Source organism: Sus scrofa, chromosome 9 (assembly GCF_054392235.1).
Source record: "Sus scrofa isolate SSC_HxYL_T2T_F1_AM1 chromosome 9, Sscrofa_HxYL_maternal_Yorkshire_Landrace_v2.0, whole genome shotgun sequence".
Lineage (NCBI taxonomy): Eukaryota > Metazoa > Chordata > Mammalia > Artiodactyla > Suidae > Sus > Sus scrofa.
In genome coordinates, this window is record NC_139391.1 from 117336899 (window position 1) to 117354694 (window position 17796).

A 17796-nucleotide genomic window follows, 5' to 3' on the forward strand; every position below is an offset into this window, starting at 1 on the left:
CCTTGTTTCACTTAAAGGGGTTATAAAAGCCTTAATCTCCATGCAGAGCATTTCAAGCACAGAGGCCACTGGAGGATGTCCATTCCAGTGGGAGAGGGGAAAAACCTCTATTCTGAGAAAACAGAAATTCTTGTGGAAGTCACACCCCTGACACAGGCCCCCTGGTGCTCTCCAGAGATGGAGATCTAATGAGAACACTTGGCCTGTTAGGAGGCACTTAACAAGCCTGCAATCCAGCTGGGAGAGATATATTAAGGGCATCAAAAGCCAAAAGGGGAGAAAGTTGCTAGAGAAAATTGTAGCTTCTGGTGCTCACAGCAAAAATGCACTTCAAACAGAGCAAAATTCCTGACTTTATTAACATAAATTCCCACATTAATGACCTCTTAACCTCAGTATCTAACTCCCCATATGCGTCAAACAAAAAAATTCCAAGGCATGAACAAGAGGCAAGGAATTACAGTGTGAAGGGATAAAGCCATCACCAGAACAAGATGCAGGTATGACACAGGAGTTATAATTATGAGACAGGGAATTTAAAATAATGATGATAGTGATTGTATCAGTTTGCATTCCCACCAACAGTGTAGGAGGTAACCCTTTTCTCCACACCCACTCCAGCATTTGTTATTTGTGGACTTAATGATGGCCATTCTGACAGATGTGAGGTGGTACCTCATAGCAGTTTTGATTTGTATTTCTCTAGTAATCAGGGATGTTGAGCATTGTTTCATGTGCTTGTTGGCCATCTGTATATCTTCCTTGGAGAAACGTCTATTCAGGTCTTTTGCCCATTTTCAATTGGGTTGTTGGCTTTTTTTGCTGTTGAGTTGTATAAATAGTTTGTATATTTTAGAGATTAAGTCCTAGTCAGCTGCATCATTTGAAATTATTTTCTCTCATTCCATAGGTTATCTTTTTTTTTAAATGGTTTCCTTTGCTGTGCAAAAGCTTGTTGGTTTGATTAGTTCCATTGGTTTATTTTTGCTTTTATTTATGTTGCCTTGAGAGACCAACCTAAGAAAATATTTGTAAGGTTGATGTCAGAGAATGTTTTGACTGTGTTCTCTTCTAGGAGTTTGATGGTGTCTTGTCTTACATTTAAGTCTTTAAGCCATTTTGAGTTTATTTTTGTGCACAGTATGAAGGTATGTTCCAGTTTCATTGATTTACATGCAGCTGTCTGGCTTTCCCAGCACCTCTTGATGAAAAGACTGTCTCTTTCCCATTTTATATTCTTACCTCCTTTATCAAAGATTAATTGACCATAGGTATCTGGGTTTATTTCTGGGTTCTCTATTCTGTTCCATTACTTTGTATGGAAAACAGTATGGAGGTAGCTCAGAGAACTAAATATAGAACTACCATATGACCCAGAAATCCCACTCTTGGGCATATATCCAGACAAAACTTTCCTTGAAAAAGCCTGTGCAGCTATACGTTCACTACAGCACTACTGACAATAGCCAAAACATGGAAACAACCTAAATGTCCATCAACAGATGAATGGATGAAGAAGATGTGATATATGTACACAATGGAATACTACTTAGCCATAAAAAAACCCCAAAATAATGCCATTTACAGCAACATGGATGGAACTAGAGATTCTCACCCTGAGTGAAGTAAGTCAGAAAGAGAAAGACAAATACCATATGATATCACTTATATTTGGAATCTAATATACAGCACAAATGAACCTTTCCACAGGAAAAAAAAACTCACGGACTTGGAGAACAGACTTGTGGTTGCCAAGGGGGAGGAGGAGGGAGTGTGACGGACTGGGAATCTGGGGTTAATAGATCAAACTATTGCCTTTGGAATGGATAAGCAATGAGATCCTGCTGTATAGCACTGGGAAATATATCTAGTCACTTGTGATGGATCATGATGGAGGATAATGTGAGAAAAAGAATGTATACACACACACACATATATGACTGGATCACTTTTCTGTACCATAGAAAATTGACAGAACACTGTAAACCAACTATAATGGAAAAAATAAAAAATCATTAAAAATAATTTTTAAAATGAAATAACAAAATAAAAAAAAATAAAATAACAATGACCAATATGTTAAAGTCTCCAGTAAGAAAGGTAGACTACATGCAAGACGAGTTAGGTAATTTCAGCAGAGAGATGGAAGCAATAAGAAATAATTACATGGACATATAGGAAAGCCAAAGTTCTCTACATGATGTCTTTTAGTCTGTTTTACCCCTGTAATTCACCATCCACACCACTAAAAAAGTAATCTTTTTCAACCAGCAAAAAGGCAAAAGTCCTTTTGTGATACTCTAAATAAAGTTCTGCCTTTTTAAAATATCATACAATATTGGCATTCATTCAACCTCATAAGTTGAAGGACACAATTTTGTGTCTCACTCTTTTCTAAGCAGTTTTCTTAATTCCTAGGTATAAGCACATGTCAGAGAAAACTTTCTCCACCACTTCCTTTTCTGTATCTTGGGTTTAATGTTTTTATTCATTTTCTGTTTAAAATGCCATTTTGGCAACAGAATTCCTATTTATAAAATTCTACCAAATATGACTCAGCTCAAGAATACAATAAGTATAAAAAATGTTCTCCTTCAGAAATGCATAAAGACTGCAATTGTGTTTTATGATAAAAATGTGTAAGTTTTAGGCAAATCATCAAAAATCACAATGATAAACATAATTCAATAGAAATTAAACATTTTCTCTATATTTCATTTCCACTAAGTATAGCAGGTTGATAGCCAATACTCAACAGTTAGGATGACGTCCTTATAAATGAAAGAGAGAGGTAAGCCTACTAACTTGATAGTAAGAAATAAATGCTGATGACAATGCATCAGATTATTAAATCTTAGTCCTTCAATGACATTCTCAGTTATTAATCTAAATTCAGTTTGGGTTACATTTTAAGATGTATTTACAGTTTTTTAAGAAAATGCTTCAGGATTTCAGGTGAGGATAATTGGTAGTTTTCCTGCTGAAACTATCTCTGCGCTCATTTCAGTCACCTCACATGTCTACAACAGCCTTGTACCACCCTAAAAATACTCTCCCAGGGCCTTTCCAAAAATGTTAGGTCCTTAGTTTGACTCTCTTCCTGCCTGCATAGTATCTATATGAACAGTGAGGTTCTTGAGAACAAAAATCCCGAGTGTGGTATTTGTACTACTCTTCAAGTGTGCTCACACATTAGAAACATTTCAGACACAATCAGTAAATTAATTATAAATTCTAGCAAGGACAAACATTTCTTAATTGGTTAAATGACCAAACTAAGCATTGGATAATGGAATAATTGCTTAACTTTGCATCTAACTGATGATAAAACTGAAATAAACCTGTCATACAAATTCCTGTTCTAACCTGCTTTCAAAACTCCCAGGCTACAATGTATAATCTTATGCCTAAGTGTTCTTAACAATCAAAAAGAAATCAATCCTTGTATAGATATGGAGATATGAGACTATTGGCCTCATTTGGTCCCCCCAAATGTTGTCATATCATTAATACCCACTCAAGCCAAATCCTTTTTTTCCCTCCTAAAACAGCCCTGACTAGAGAGATGAGAGAGGTAAGGACATATTTTTAAATGGACTATACTTGTTTTGGATCTAATTCACTGGAATATCTGAGAAATTCAATCCAATGGAAGGATATCATTAGTTCAATCATCAAACCTTTAATATAATAGATGAGATAAAAGAATAAGAGCAAAAATTGATGCAGATATTTTCTTGTGCTCAGTTAACTGGTCCAGTTAACTGTCAGATGTTTTCAAATATATTTACTACATCAAGTTACATACATGTAACTTCATCTTTCTTGGGATAAAGAATGGTCTATAAACTTGCTGAAGCCAGCTGAGACTGTCATGTCCCAAAGGCATGATCTTGCTTCTCTGGAGTCTACAGGATTACTGGAGGTTCAGGGTCAAAGAGTCTTGAAGAACTGCAGAAAATATATGGGTAAAGACAAAAAAGCAGAATAATTGATGTGAAAGAAAGAGTTTCTGCTTTTTGAAACTGACTCACAGACATAGAGAATAGACTTGTGGTTGCCGAGAGGAATTGGGAGAGTGATAGATTGGGAGTTAGCAGAGTAAACTCTTATATATAAAATGGATAAACAACAAGGTCCTACTGTATACCACAAGGAACTATATTTACTATCCTATAATAAACTGTCATAGAAATGAATATGAAAAAGAATGTATAATGAAATAACTGTGATGGACAACAGAAATTAATGCAAAATTGTCAACCAACTATGTCAATAAAATATTTTTTTTTTTAAAAAAAGAGTTTTTGCTTTCTCATTTTAGCTCTCTTACCTAATAGCTCTACCTTTGGATTTTACATCTTGCTCCTAGCTTATATTTCATGGTCAGATATTTCAAAGTTACCCTCTCAAGAACAATCAATTACTTTTTTAAATTTTTATTTTATTTTTATTACAGTATGGTTGATTTACAGTGTTGTGTCAATTTATGCTCTACAGCATAGTAGCTCAGCCATTACATTTATATGCATTTTTTTCTCATACTATCTCCCATCATGTTCTATCCCAAGAGATTAGATTGTAGTAGGGAGGGGGAAGGCCCCTCCCAGAACAAAGGGAATGCAACCTGCAACATCAGCACCTGTACACACATGCGCAGTTCTGTAACAATGTAACATAATTTGAATCCATGGGCACAAATGTATCTATAACTGCCCACTCAGAAATTAAAGAATGTATGTTTCCTTATAAGGGGGACAAAGGGACCAAAGTGTAAAAGAAAAAAATAACAGAGGGTATGTAAGATAGTGCCCCACTGCTTTTGAGGGCTCAGCCTTTGGATATGAATCCTCTGAGCTAGTGCTGACAGGAATAAACGCTGCTTCCTGGCTAAAAGTCCTCCGTGTCTGTCTCCCTGTACATAAGTCCTGCAACAAGCTATAGTTCCCAGTGCTACAGTAGGACCTCACTGCTTATCCATTCTAAATGTAACAGTTTGCATTTACCAACCCAAACTCCCTGTCCATCCCACTCCTCCCCACTCCCCTCTTGGCTTTTTATTTACCCTGTCAACCTACCAGCTGCTTTCATTGCTCCCACTTCTGAGTGCTGAGAACAGCTAGGAAAGATAAAGCAAACCCAAATCCAACAAGTGCCACATTACCCTGACAAATTAGGCTCCACCACAAATTAGCCCCGACTAACTTCAATCAGACTACCTTTGCTGTCCCCTAAAGATGAGATTGAGATGGGGAGTCTTGTTGGAATGATTTGTTATCCCCAGAAGTAAAGTTATAAGAAAGTGGGATAAGGTAGTTAAGAATAGGTTTCAACTGGAGGCTATTTTGCTCCAAGGCAAAGCCTGGATCATGAATTGTACCCACAGAGTCAAGGCAGTCAGTTTCTTTTATCTCTGTGTCAAAGCCTGGCTGTGGTCTGCAGTGGCAGGGACCACACACTCCAGGAAAGGGTGCGGCTGTGAGAACTTGGCAGCCAGTATTCATAGCAGTGGGGGTTGGGATCTGGAATGGGGCACCAAGGACATCCAATATAATTTCTCTCATGCTAGCTTTTATTCTTCCCACTGGGTTTTTAAAGATTTTCCCGACTCACTCTAAGATCTGGAAAATGTTGAAATCTTAATGCCAATTCTTCTCAGCTTGCTGGCCACCTCAATACCTCTCCATAACTCTGATATCTGTACCATCTCCAAAATTTCTCAACACATTTATCTTTTCTTATGTTCTCCCCTCCTATCTCAATATTAAAAAATACTCTCCAAAGTTTTTCAACTTTTTTTTCCCATCTCATCACTTTCTTATTTTCAATCTCGTCATTTCCATTTTTCTTTTAAAAAGCTATTTCTTGATACTATGCACTCTTGGGTCCACCACATTTTTTCACTAGCAAACTTGCTGAAAAAATAATTTTGCCTCCTGTAACCATTTAATTACCATCTGTTCATTCCTTAAACTTTTTTTTTTTTTTTTTTTTTTTTTGGCTGTAAAATTACATTATCGCAAAGATTTGGAAGCAGTAGAGGCCCAATTTTTTTTTTTTTTTTTGATGAAGGAATATCACAATCTGATTTTTCAGCCTCCAAGCTGAAAAAAATTTTCAGCCCCCATGCTGAAATTATTCTATCAAAGATCAGCAATCTCATCACCAAATGCAATGACATTTTCTCAGTTCAAACATTCCTAAGTGGCCTTCACCACTGATCAACTTATTTTCAATTTCTCCTACTTGGTAAAATGATATGGAGAAAAATGTATATCCTCTTGGCTTAGAAATTATCATGGAGAAAATATCATTCTATGTGGATGTAATACTTTAATAAACAATAGTCAACAGCAAAAGAAGTTCCTTCTAGGCAGAAGATAGTCTGCTAATTGTAAGGTGGGTTACTGAAGAGGAAATTTAGATGTGTGATTTTCCAGACTGAGAGTCTAGAGCAAGATTGTTTTGCATAGGAATGGAGAGGAAAACCCAAACGTGGATCCAGTGTGGAAGAGAAAGAATCACTCATGACAGAATAAAAAGAAGGGATGTTGGGAAATAAATACATTTTTGTGGATTTTTTTAGTGAAATTTTGTATGCTATGGGATAAAAGTCTTTCTATTAATCTCATTAAACCATTAGTCAAGACTACAAAAATTATAGGATTTCTAGTTTAACTTAATATTTTTAGAAACAAGATTTGCCTGCTTGGCTTAGGACAGAGAACAATCAACCAGCACATAGGAAGTGGAACTGTTTTCCACCCTTAAAATAATTCTCTGGGCCACTTATTTAAAAGATAAGTCCCTGGGAAAATCACGAGGGCCAGACTCTCTAAGGGCAGAAAATATGTGTTGAATACTTCATTGACGAATATATCTAGTATCCATGATGATAGAATATGTGGCCACTGACAAAACATGTGAATAAGCTACTCATAACAAATACCAGATGTATAAAATTGCATACAGCATATGACTATCAGCCTTTCTAGGCCCTAGTGCCTATTTGTTGGTATTCTAATGAATATTGGAATAAATGTAAAAGAAGGAAAAAGGAGGGGAAGGAAGGAAGGCAGGGAGGGAGGGAAGAGATTTCTCCACAATTTTAAAATATATTTGTCTGATACAAACAAGAGAAGCAAAACAAACAAACAAAAAATCCTTTAAAAATTTCAAGGAGGTAAATGTTGCCCAGAGATTGATGACTATAATTAAAATTCCTGTCTGAAAAAAGGTTAATTTTTCTTATAAAGAGAACACCATTTGATCTATACCTTAAGATTTGGAGAGTGGATGAAGTTGTTCTCATTTTGGTTAAAAATGGAAAAACATTTTTGATACCTAGAAATGATGCCTTAGGAGTACGGGTTTGGAAAAATCAGCTTCATCCTTTTCTAACATCCTCATTTGTGTTTGATTGCTTAACAAATTCTTTGCATCTGGTGGTAGGTAGTGTGTAAAATAGAATTCAGCACACTGATACAAGCATAACTTTTGCCCCACTCCTTGGTAAGAAAACCACAGACTCCGTGGCTAGAAAACTTAACAAATCCTCTATAGAAGTCACTGTGAGGGACAGATGAACTCCCATAATATCATTTTCACCCAGTCACTCTTATAGTTATAACTACATTTAAAAGTCAACGTGCCTGTCACTGATCCATTTTGACATTCTGGCTGATCCTCCATATAGTCAATCTTGCTGCTTTAAACCATCAGTATCCATAGTGCAAGCATGTCAAGCTATAGGAGTAGGGAGTTCAGCATTTCACTGGCTGTCTAAATCAATCATTTTTTGAGCATGAATAAGTCATGCTTAAATGAATGGCTTCAGCCTACATTAGGAAACACTTACATTAGGAGAAAGTTGAAAAATAGAATAAATCCAGGTGTAGGGATGCCACAATGCATTCTCTTTTATCCAGTTTCCTTTTTTTCCCTAGAAAAATGATAGATATACAATCATTTTAATACAAATTCTGCTTAAGACTCTTGAAACTGATTTAATAGAATGGCTTGTGATAGTCTAGCACAGAACTCATTAAGGAATTTCAAGATTCTGAAATCAGAATAGCGTTGCTGCCTTTCAGAACATGAAATGATAGATGGAAATGTCTTGCTATGCATGTTTACCAGCAGGCAGGTGTATTTCATTTCCTTGATCCTTTAAAGAACACTTGAAGGATTTTTTCAGCATTAACTCTCTCTTTCCAATTCCATCATCAATCTGTAATTCATTTTAGGAAGTGTTTTTGTTGGGCATCTGTCTTAGTGAGTATTTCATTGGTTTCTTTTGAAGGTCACACCTTTGTATTTTTCCTACAGCGGAATTGAGATTGTGCCAAGAGCAATGGGTTATATGCTGAGGGATCAACTTCTATTTCTTCAGTTTCACATGTTCCACAGCCTCTGCCACATTTGTTTGCATATAAATACAGGAACACTTCACTGCCACAAAATAAACCTTAAAGATCAGGGATATAGCTGAGGAATGGAAATAAAAAGAAAAGCAAGAACTCCATGCTGCAATACATGCCCTAAGCTAACACATGAAATATGTAGGGGAATTTCCAAATTTTTCATACAGTTTCTTACTCGTCTTTTATGTTCAGTGTCAATAAGCCTTGTATAATTTCCCATCCCGCATAAGATTAGAATCATCAAACTGGACAACCTGCAAAAGTCAGGAGCTATACAGAAAAGCAAATATGCTAGAAACATTTACATCAGAAAACATAAAACTGCCCAGCAAGAAGAGGAAAACTAAATAAAGTTCATAATTGCATTATATTCATATATTAGAATATCAGCAAACAAGCTGGATGGTGTAGAGCAGGAATCAGCAATTTTTTGATGTAAAAGACCAGATAATCACTATTTTAGGTTTGTAGTCCATAGAGTTTCTGTCTCAACTACTCAACTTTGCTGTGGTAGCACAAAAGCAGCATAGACAATCTATAAACCAGATACTTTCCATGGCTATTATTCCAACTCAACTTTATTTACAAAAGCAGGCAGTGATACAGATTTGACCTACATTCTGTAGTTTACTAACTCCTATGTACAGTTAGATGAAGAAACACAGACAAGCTTCAGAAATGTCATTAAGAACAAAAAAAGGAAGCCACTGAATGATATATTTAGAGTGATATCACGTACTTATTAAAGAAAAAAGAGATGTAACACTCTTCACTATATAATTTCTATGGATCCACACATAGGCTAAAAATATAAAAACATGTAAAAGAGTGATAAACACAAATACCTGGTAACAGCACTCTCTGGAGAGAAAGCTCATGGGCTAAGGGAGGGCAGGAGGTACCAACTGTATCAGCAATGACTCTTAAAATCTGAATTGGCTGCAAATATATTCATATTACTCTCTAAACCCATAATCATAAAAACGGGCATTTTAACTCAAGCAACATGACACACTGGGGCTATTTAATGGGGGTAAAAATGAATTTTATAATTTAGCATCCCTAATATTATCAATTTTGTGCATGACACAAAAATAATGATGCATAAACAATAAATATAAACTTGAGTCAAAAATAGAGAAATTACCTGTGGTCCAGACTTGTGTTGATGAACCCATAGACATTTTATATTTCAAAGAGAAAATAAAGTTAATATTTTGCCCTAGAATATTTTCATGCTTATGGCGCTTTCTGTTATACATAGTTCTGTACATGGAACATCTCAGGTTTGATTGCCAAGCAGAGTTTTAGTATATTATAATTTTTAAACTATTCAGCATTACTCAAAAATATACACAGGAGTTCCCGTCGTGGAGCAGTGGTTAACAAATCCGACTAGGAACCATGAGGTTGCGGATTCAGTCGCTGCCCTCGCTCAGTGGGTTAACGATCCGGCGTTGCCGTGAGCTGTGGTGTAAGCTGCAGACGCGGCTCAGATCCCACGTTGCTGTGGCTCTGGCGTAGGCCGGTGGCTACAGCTCCGATTGGACCCCTAGCCTGGGAACCTCCATATGCTTCGGGAGCGGCCCAAGAAATAGCAAAAAGACAAAAAAAAAAAAAAAAAAGTATATATATATATATATATATATATATATATATATACACACACACACACACACACACACATATATTTGTATTCCACAAATTTTCTGAAAGTTCTCCCTAATGCCTCTATAAAGGTCATGTAACGTTCTTTATCTTCTTTAAGTCCACCTTGCTCTTTGCTTATTTAGATGAATTTTAAAATTAGCTTACAGATTCCCCAAAAAAAGATTTTGGTTGAGATTTTGGTAAATCTATGCATTATTTTGGAAATAAGTAATATCTTTACAATATAATAATCCATTACCATACAATATCACCTTATTTATTTAATCCCTCTTTAATAATTTTGTGGGTTCGAGAGTCGAAGTTTTTTTTTTTTTTTTTTTTTTTTTTTTGCCATTTCTTGGGCCGCTTCCGAGGCATATGGAGGTTCCCAGGCTAGGGGTTGAATCGGAGCTGTAGCCACCGGCCTACGCCAGAGCCACAGCAACGCGGGATCCGAGCCGCGTCTGCAACCTACACCACAGCTCATGGCAACATCGGATCGTTAACCCACTGAGCAAGGGCAGGGACCGAACCCACAACCTCATGGTTCCTAGTCGGATTCGTTAACCACTGTGCCACGACGGGAACTCCGAGAGTCGAAGTTTTACATAGCATTCATTTAATTTTTTCCTAGGTATTTGATGTTTGTGGATGCTGTTATTAATGTAATCTTTTTTCAATTTAATTTTCTATTGTTGCTTGTTGGTATGTATTATTTTAATTTAATTTTATTGGAGTATAGTTGACTTACAATGCTGTATTAGTTTCAGGTATAAAGCAAAGTGAATCAGTCAATGCTGGTATGTATTTTAAAATTGAATCTTATATAGTAACTTCACTTTGAACATACTTAGTAAATTTATTTTTTAATTTATATATTTATTTATATTTTTTCTTTTGTTAATAATGATTTTTATTCTTTCCATTATAGCTGATTTATAGTGTTCTGTCAATTTTCTACTGGACAGCGAGGTGACCCAGTCACGCATACATGTATACGTTTTTTCTCACATTATCATCCTCCATTGTACCTTAGAAAATTATGCAGCACTATTCACAATAGGTAAGACATGGAAACAACCTAAATGTCCATCAACAGATGACTATATTAAGAAGATGTGGTATATATACACAATGGAACACTAAATTTATTTTTAAATTAGAACAGTATTATTATAGATTCTTTTGGATGTTTTAGGTATACAACCATGTAAATCTGTCAATAATATTATATATATATATATATATATATATATATATATATATATATAATAGTTCCAATGGAAACAATAACCTCCCAGTAATCTTTCACTCATTCTAATCCATATTTAATTCGTATCAAATCAAATAATTCTTTTGTTACTCTTTAAAATGTCTTCTATACACATTCCTTCTTTCCTCCTTTCCCTTTTCAAGGTCATTGCCATGTGTTTATCATAATGACCATTACACTGACCATTATAATAATTTCCTAATCAATCCTCGTTTATCGTCTCTTCATTTTTACATTCATAATTGACTCCTTCATTAAATTATATTTTTAAAATATCACATTAAATGTTACTTCTTTGCCCTAATATTTCACTGATTCTTTACTCACTTCATAAAACATCCAAATTTTTCGACCTTGTATTGAAAGCTGTAAGAAATATAACTCAATCCTAACCCTGCAGGATTGTGCATCCACACAAACTGTTTACTTAATTTATAGGTTCATACTCATGCTTTTCCCTCCTATAAAACAGTTATCTGCTTCTCCTTCTACTTAATACCTATGTTTCCTTTCTTCTTATGAATATTTTCTATCTTTTAAAATACCTATAGAGCTTTTTATCTATTCATTTTATATAGAATATAATTAGGTATTGTTTTGTAATATTACTTGATGTTTCTCCTGAAATAATACTGACATTTTCATGTCTTGACTTCCCAAAATCAACTATAAGTTTCTATGATGCCAGATTCAGCAAATACTTAACTAATGCCCACTATGTTTCAAGAATTATGGAGCGGAGGTGTCCATCTGTCTTAAACACAAATACTAACAGCAAGAAAAATAACAAAAAAGTATCTAAGTGAGACATTTTCTAGTTTTTATCAGCACTATAAGGAAAGGAGACATCAAGATGTGACAGAGTAGTGGGAGGGTTCAGCTTTGTGGGCTTCAGTACAGGGATTTCTGAGAATACAATATTTGTGCCAATAACATGATGAATAAAAGCCAACAATGGCATAAGCTGAAGAAAGAGCATTCTACACAAAATGGATGGTAAATGCAAAGCCTCTAATGTATGAAAAGGCTTTGTGTGCTGAAGAATAAGAATGGAGAACAGAGTATCTGGAGATGATTGGAGAGGGAGAAGGGTATCAGATAAAATTAGAGAAGTAGTCACCTCATGAAGGGGCTTAAAGGACATGGGAAATGTTTGGATTTTTCTTTAGAGAAATGGGAAGTCAATGAATGGATATAAAACTAGGGAGCAACATTTATACTTTTACTGCTGTACAAGATCAGTTTGGCTGATAGGTGAAGAATGAATTAGAGAAGAGCAAGAGGAGAAGCTGGACAATAAGTTTTGAGGCTAATTTAAATATTCCAGGTGAGACATGATGCTATCTGGACATAGGTGGAGATAGTGAATTTGGAAACAAGTTGATGGATTTGAGAAGTATTTTGGAGATGTAAAGATTTGGATTTGCTAATGAATTTGATACAGGTGGATGGAAGAGCCATTTTTACTTGAAAAGGAACAAGTTTGTGACAGGGGTAATTCCATTTGTCACAAGTTAAGCTCCATATTGCCAGATGAATACAATGGGTGAATAAATGGGTTTGACTTACCAGCAATAGAAGGTATTCAAGACCACGAGACAAGATGTCATCTAAGAGGCCAAGTAGTTAAAGAAGAAAAGAGAATGAGAACTAGCCCCTAAAACATTTCAAATTTTAAAGGTCTGATAGATGAGTGGCCAAGAAAAAAAGGCCAAGAAGTAGCAGTCAATAAGACTTTAGGAAATAAAACATTGTGGGGTCAAAAACAAACAAATTAACAAACAAAAAAAGAAATAAGAAAAGGATGTTTAAAGTATGAAGGGATGGTGACACACTGAATATTACTGAAAAGTTAGATAAGAAGAAAAATGTTCTCATAGATTTAGGCAATGTGGAGAAATCTGATGACTTTTTCGATAGTATTGGAGTTATTGGGATGAAATCAAATTGGAATAGAGTTAAGAGGGAAAAAGTGGGGGGAGTTAGAGGCAGTGAGGACAGATCGCAAATTCAAGAGAATTTTTTATAAAGGAGGGAAGAAATAATGTGGTGTTATCTGGAGTCAAGGAACATTTGAGATTTTGTTTTTTACTTTGGGTTAGTTTTGTTTTACTCATTTTAAGATGAATGATTCCAGAACATGTGTGCGTCCATGGATGAAATGGTTGAGTAAGGAGGGCCCATGATGTAGAGAATCTCTAAACTGAAGAGTGATGTTTTAAAATACTCCTGAACTGGTCTGACCCCAGACCTTCATGCTCATAAATAGAGCACACTCCTTACTGTACCTGTTAACAAAGAACTGGGTCAGCAGAGATAGATAAAACTTGGCATAATCCCAATCCCCAGGCTGATCATGAATCTCAATCTTCTCTCTTTTCCTTCATCTACTAATTTATTTTACCTCCATAGCTGTTAGCAAGTCATGAGATATATGTTATGTCCTCCTCTCCACAATTCCCTTGTGAAATGAAAACGAGGTCTTTAAAAAGAAAATGGTCAAAATTATATAGTGAAAAGGATGAAGAAACAATAAATATTGTCATCTGCAAATTTATAAACCATTTTCTTTAATACTCAAAGGTTTATCAGACACAGAATTTTTTAAATGATGGCTATTTGCTGAAGTATGGTGTCAGTACCACTGGTAGGAAGCCTGGTGACTTGCCAACAGGTGACAGACTAAGGGATTGGGAGAAGGAAGGAACGCCATTGGGAAGGTAAGGCCAAGATAGTTGAAAAGGCAGGAAGGATAACAGTGGATAGGAGGGAAGGGAGGGGACAAGTGTAATGGAAGAAAGTCCAGAAGCTATTGAAGTTTCTCTGTGTGACTTATTTCATCTGACTCAGTGAGTGTATATACATACACACACACATTCATAAACTTGTGCCAGTTTCCACAGTCCTGTCTTAGACTTTTTTTAGGGCAAGGCTGGGCCAATCAAGATTAGATGACCAGAGAGGTCAAGGTCAACTCCTGCCAGGCACTGCTGGAACCCAAGACCACAAGGGCAAGCCTGAAGTTCCAGAGTTCATCTCCACTTCCCCAGAACTTAGCAGAGGCAAGCTATTTTAAGAGAGGCTTGGGAATTTATTAGGGTTCTATTCTGATCTTGGCTGAGACTCACAGCTCGGTAAGCCTACATGTATCACGTCACCTCTCTGAGAAACATGGAAAAAATGAGGTTACTAACCTATGAGGTTGTACGTGCAATGCCTGGCTTTAAAAAAAAAAAAAAAAAAAAAGTTGAACCCTAGTTGTAAATCTTCTGTCTTCATTCAGTCTTCCAATAAACAAACACAATTATTTGAATTACCTACTTTTTGACTTATCCAAAAAATTGTTGCAAATATCCTAGATATCATGAATTTACGATTACAAAGCTGGAATTTATTAAATGACCACATCTTCTGAGAAACAGATCCAGAACAGCCTTTCAGATAGCTTCTGGAAATAAAAATTTGATGAATAAAAACCACTTATATCATTATGATTAATTAAGAACTAACTTTTAATATTAGTTGAATAATTAAATATGTTTTATGTTTTTCTACTACATATATAATGCTGGTTGATATTAACATTTTAAAAATAGCTGTGCATAATTAACTTTAAAACTCATCATCTCAGTGACAATGTACTATATATAACCATTAGTGACCAACAAGCCCTATTTGTCTTCACTGCTTTCACTGAAGACTTAATTTGCAGCTCAGAAAATTTGTAAATTAATTACATGTATTATTGCTTTGTCTTATTTTTTTAATTTTTAAAAGTCAATAATAGTATGCATATTTACACATATGTATATATGATTATACATGCATAGCATATTTTGGTTACACGTGTATGTATGCTTACCTTATATACAGATCACAAAAAGTAGTTTTTATTCATGGAAATATAAAGTTTATTATTAAAGTAAATTGAAAAAAGAATCTTCAAAAAATACGAAAATAATAATAGAATGAGACCATGACAAATATTGTCAAAGTAACTATAAAAAAACTGAAGGTTGGAGTTCCCGTCGTGGCTCAGTAGTTAACGAATCTAAGAAACTTGAGGTTGCAGGTTCGTTCCCCGGCCTTGCTCAGTGGGTTAAGGATCCGGCATTGCCATGAGCTGTGGTGTAGGTCGCAGACGCGGTTCAGATCCTGAGTTGCTGCGGCTGTGGTGTAGGCCAGTGGCTACAGCTCCTATTAGACCCCTAGCCTGGGAACCTCCATATGCCGTGGGAGTGGCCCAAGAAATGGCAAAAAAAGACATACACACACACACACACACACACAAAAAAAAACTGAAGGTAACTATTAAAAAAAACTCAAGTAAAAAAAAGCTGCCTTACATAAAGAAAATGAAAAGGTTGATCATCTTTATCAAAGATATACCTTTTCCACACATCAATGAGTAAAGAGAATCAAATCTATTTGTCAAGCTCATTCTGGAGTTAGAGCCATTTTGATAAATTTGTTACTACTTTCCTTTAAACAGCATTAAGAAAATTATAAAGCTACTTTTAGATAATGGTGCTTAATTATGATTCCTAGTGCACTAGGGATGATTAAAAAATTTTAACTATGCTGGTGCATAATACTTGAGAGGTATATCTATACCTGTATTAAACAATGAAATTTTTTTAAAAAACCACATTACTGCTACCCAAATACTAAGGTTTGGGTAAAAATGTTCATAAAACCCTATTTCAGAGCCATGAGTTACCTGAGGTCTTGGGCAGCAGTAATAGGTATTCTAATGAAAATGGTGACAGCACTGTCTGGGTAGCTTGAAGCACAGTCAGAGAGCAGACCTCGAAGGGTAATACTTGAAAAGTTGTCTGAATTTTGTCTCAAAAAGGTAACTTCGCCTTTTCTCTAAAAATTGCTTTACTGAGGCTTGTGAGCCCAAAGACTTGAAAAGTCAAAGTTAGAAACTCTCTTAATTATTTTTGGTATTGACTTAGGGACAAGTTCAAAGAAAGATGACTTTAACAGAGACAGCATTAGCCTAGAAAACAAACACTGCTGGTAGTCTGGCCAAAATTATTTCTTTCCCTGTTTACTCACTATTCATTACAGGAGAAACTAAGAGGCACCTGAGACACATGTTTTAGAATTTCAGAACTTCGAGAGCCGAGGAGGACCCACCCATCTAATACCCTCTACACTGATGAATAAATTAAGGCCCCGGAGTTTAAGTGGTTTACGCACACTCACACACATGCACATGGGCATTACTGGCTAACAACATAGAAATTTTGATATATTCTCTGCAAAGAGATGTGATCCTATTCCCTTCCAATGCAAGGATTCTCCACATCTATTTTTACGTCATTTCACTGAAGTCCTTTCTTTCAAACAAAATAACGATAAATCCCAATATCTTAGCTCATGAGTCCTCTGCATTTTCTATCCTAAAACGTACCTCTCTTAGAAATGTGAATTTCCTGAACCCTGCTTAGTGAGGGCAGCAGGAAGAATGGCAACACTCCCCAGCAGCCCAGCAGGTATGCAAAGGTGGTGAGCCCCTCGGCTCAGTGGAATAGCCCTCAGTTTGGTCCCTCGTGAGTCACCTTGTTTTGGGCTCTATTACAGCTAAGTGACAAACGCTCTCCTTCCTACAGATGCTCTTGTTGCCTGCTTATCTGCAACAGAGTTGACTTTATTTCTAAAAAATTTTGTATACCCACACAATTACTTTTCTGATCACAAGGTAATAATTCATGGTTATTATAGGAAATCTGGAAACCTGGTAAAGATAATAAAAATCAAACACAATCCCACAGTGGTGGGAAATAATTGCTCTCATTTTCGGAATTCATTCCCACTTCCTAAAATTCTCTGGTTTTACTCTTGAATCCATGTGTTTCTGGGAAAGCTGATGTCCCTTCAAGGCCCAAAGAGGTGCCCAATCAGGGTTTACCCCATCCATGGCCACAGCGATAATCTCTGGTGTAAACCTGAATTTCCTAAGTCACTGTGAGAATGCTTTTTATATTAGGGATAGTATTTCATTATTATATGTATTGCTAGTATTTCACAATCTGTTTTTGTTTTTATTTGATGACATTCCAACACAAGTAATTTTTAAATGTTTTCATAAATTCAAGTATTTTGTCTTTCTTTAGAATTCTGTCATTGCTTTTCTCTTGAAAGCTTCCTTTCTGCCTATTGTCTGAAAGTTTGTGTCCATAAAAAATTCATATGTTGAAACCTAACCTCTGAAGATGGCAGCATTAAGAGATGCGGCCTTTTGGGAATTAATTAACTCCTGAGGGTAGATCCCTCGTGAATAACAATGGTGCCTTAAAAAGGGGGACCCCATGAAGCCCCTCCCCCCATGTGAGGACACAGCAAGGTAGCATCAGCTATGAACCAGAAAAGGAACTCTCACTCAGACCTAACCATTGGCACCCTAATATCAGACGTTCAGCCTCCAGAACTGGGAGAGAC

The 17796-nt window shown here is 35.9% G+C and overlaps 1 long non-coding RNA gene across 1 annotated transcript in view; it reads right to left on the reverse strand.

Moving 5' to 3' along the window:
- Positions 1-17796, reverse strand: part of LOC146400106 (uncharacterized) — a 201164-nt gene that overhangs the window by 110539 nt on the left and 72829 nt on the right. The window contains exons 2-3 of the long non-coding RNA XR_014816191.1: positions 7859-7942; positions 3809-3951 (exon numbers count right to left, since the gene is read on the reverse strand). This is a non-coding gene — a long non-coding RNA (uncharacterized LOC146400106). The remainder of the gene's footprint in view (positions 1-3808; positions 3952-7858; positions 7943-17796) is intronic.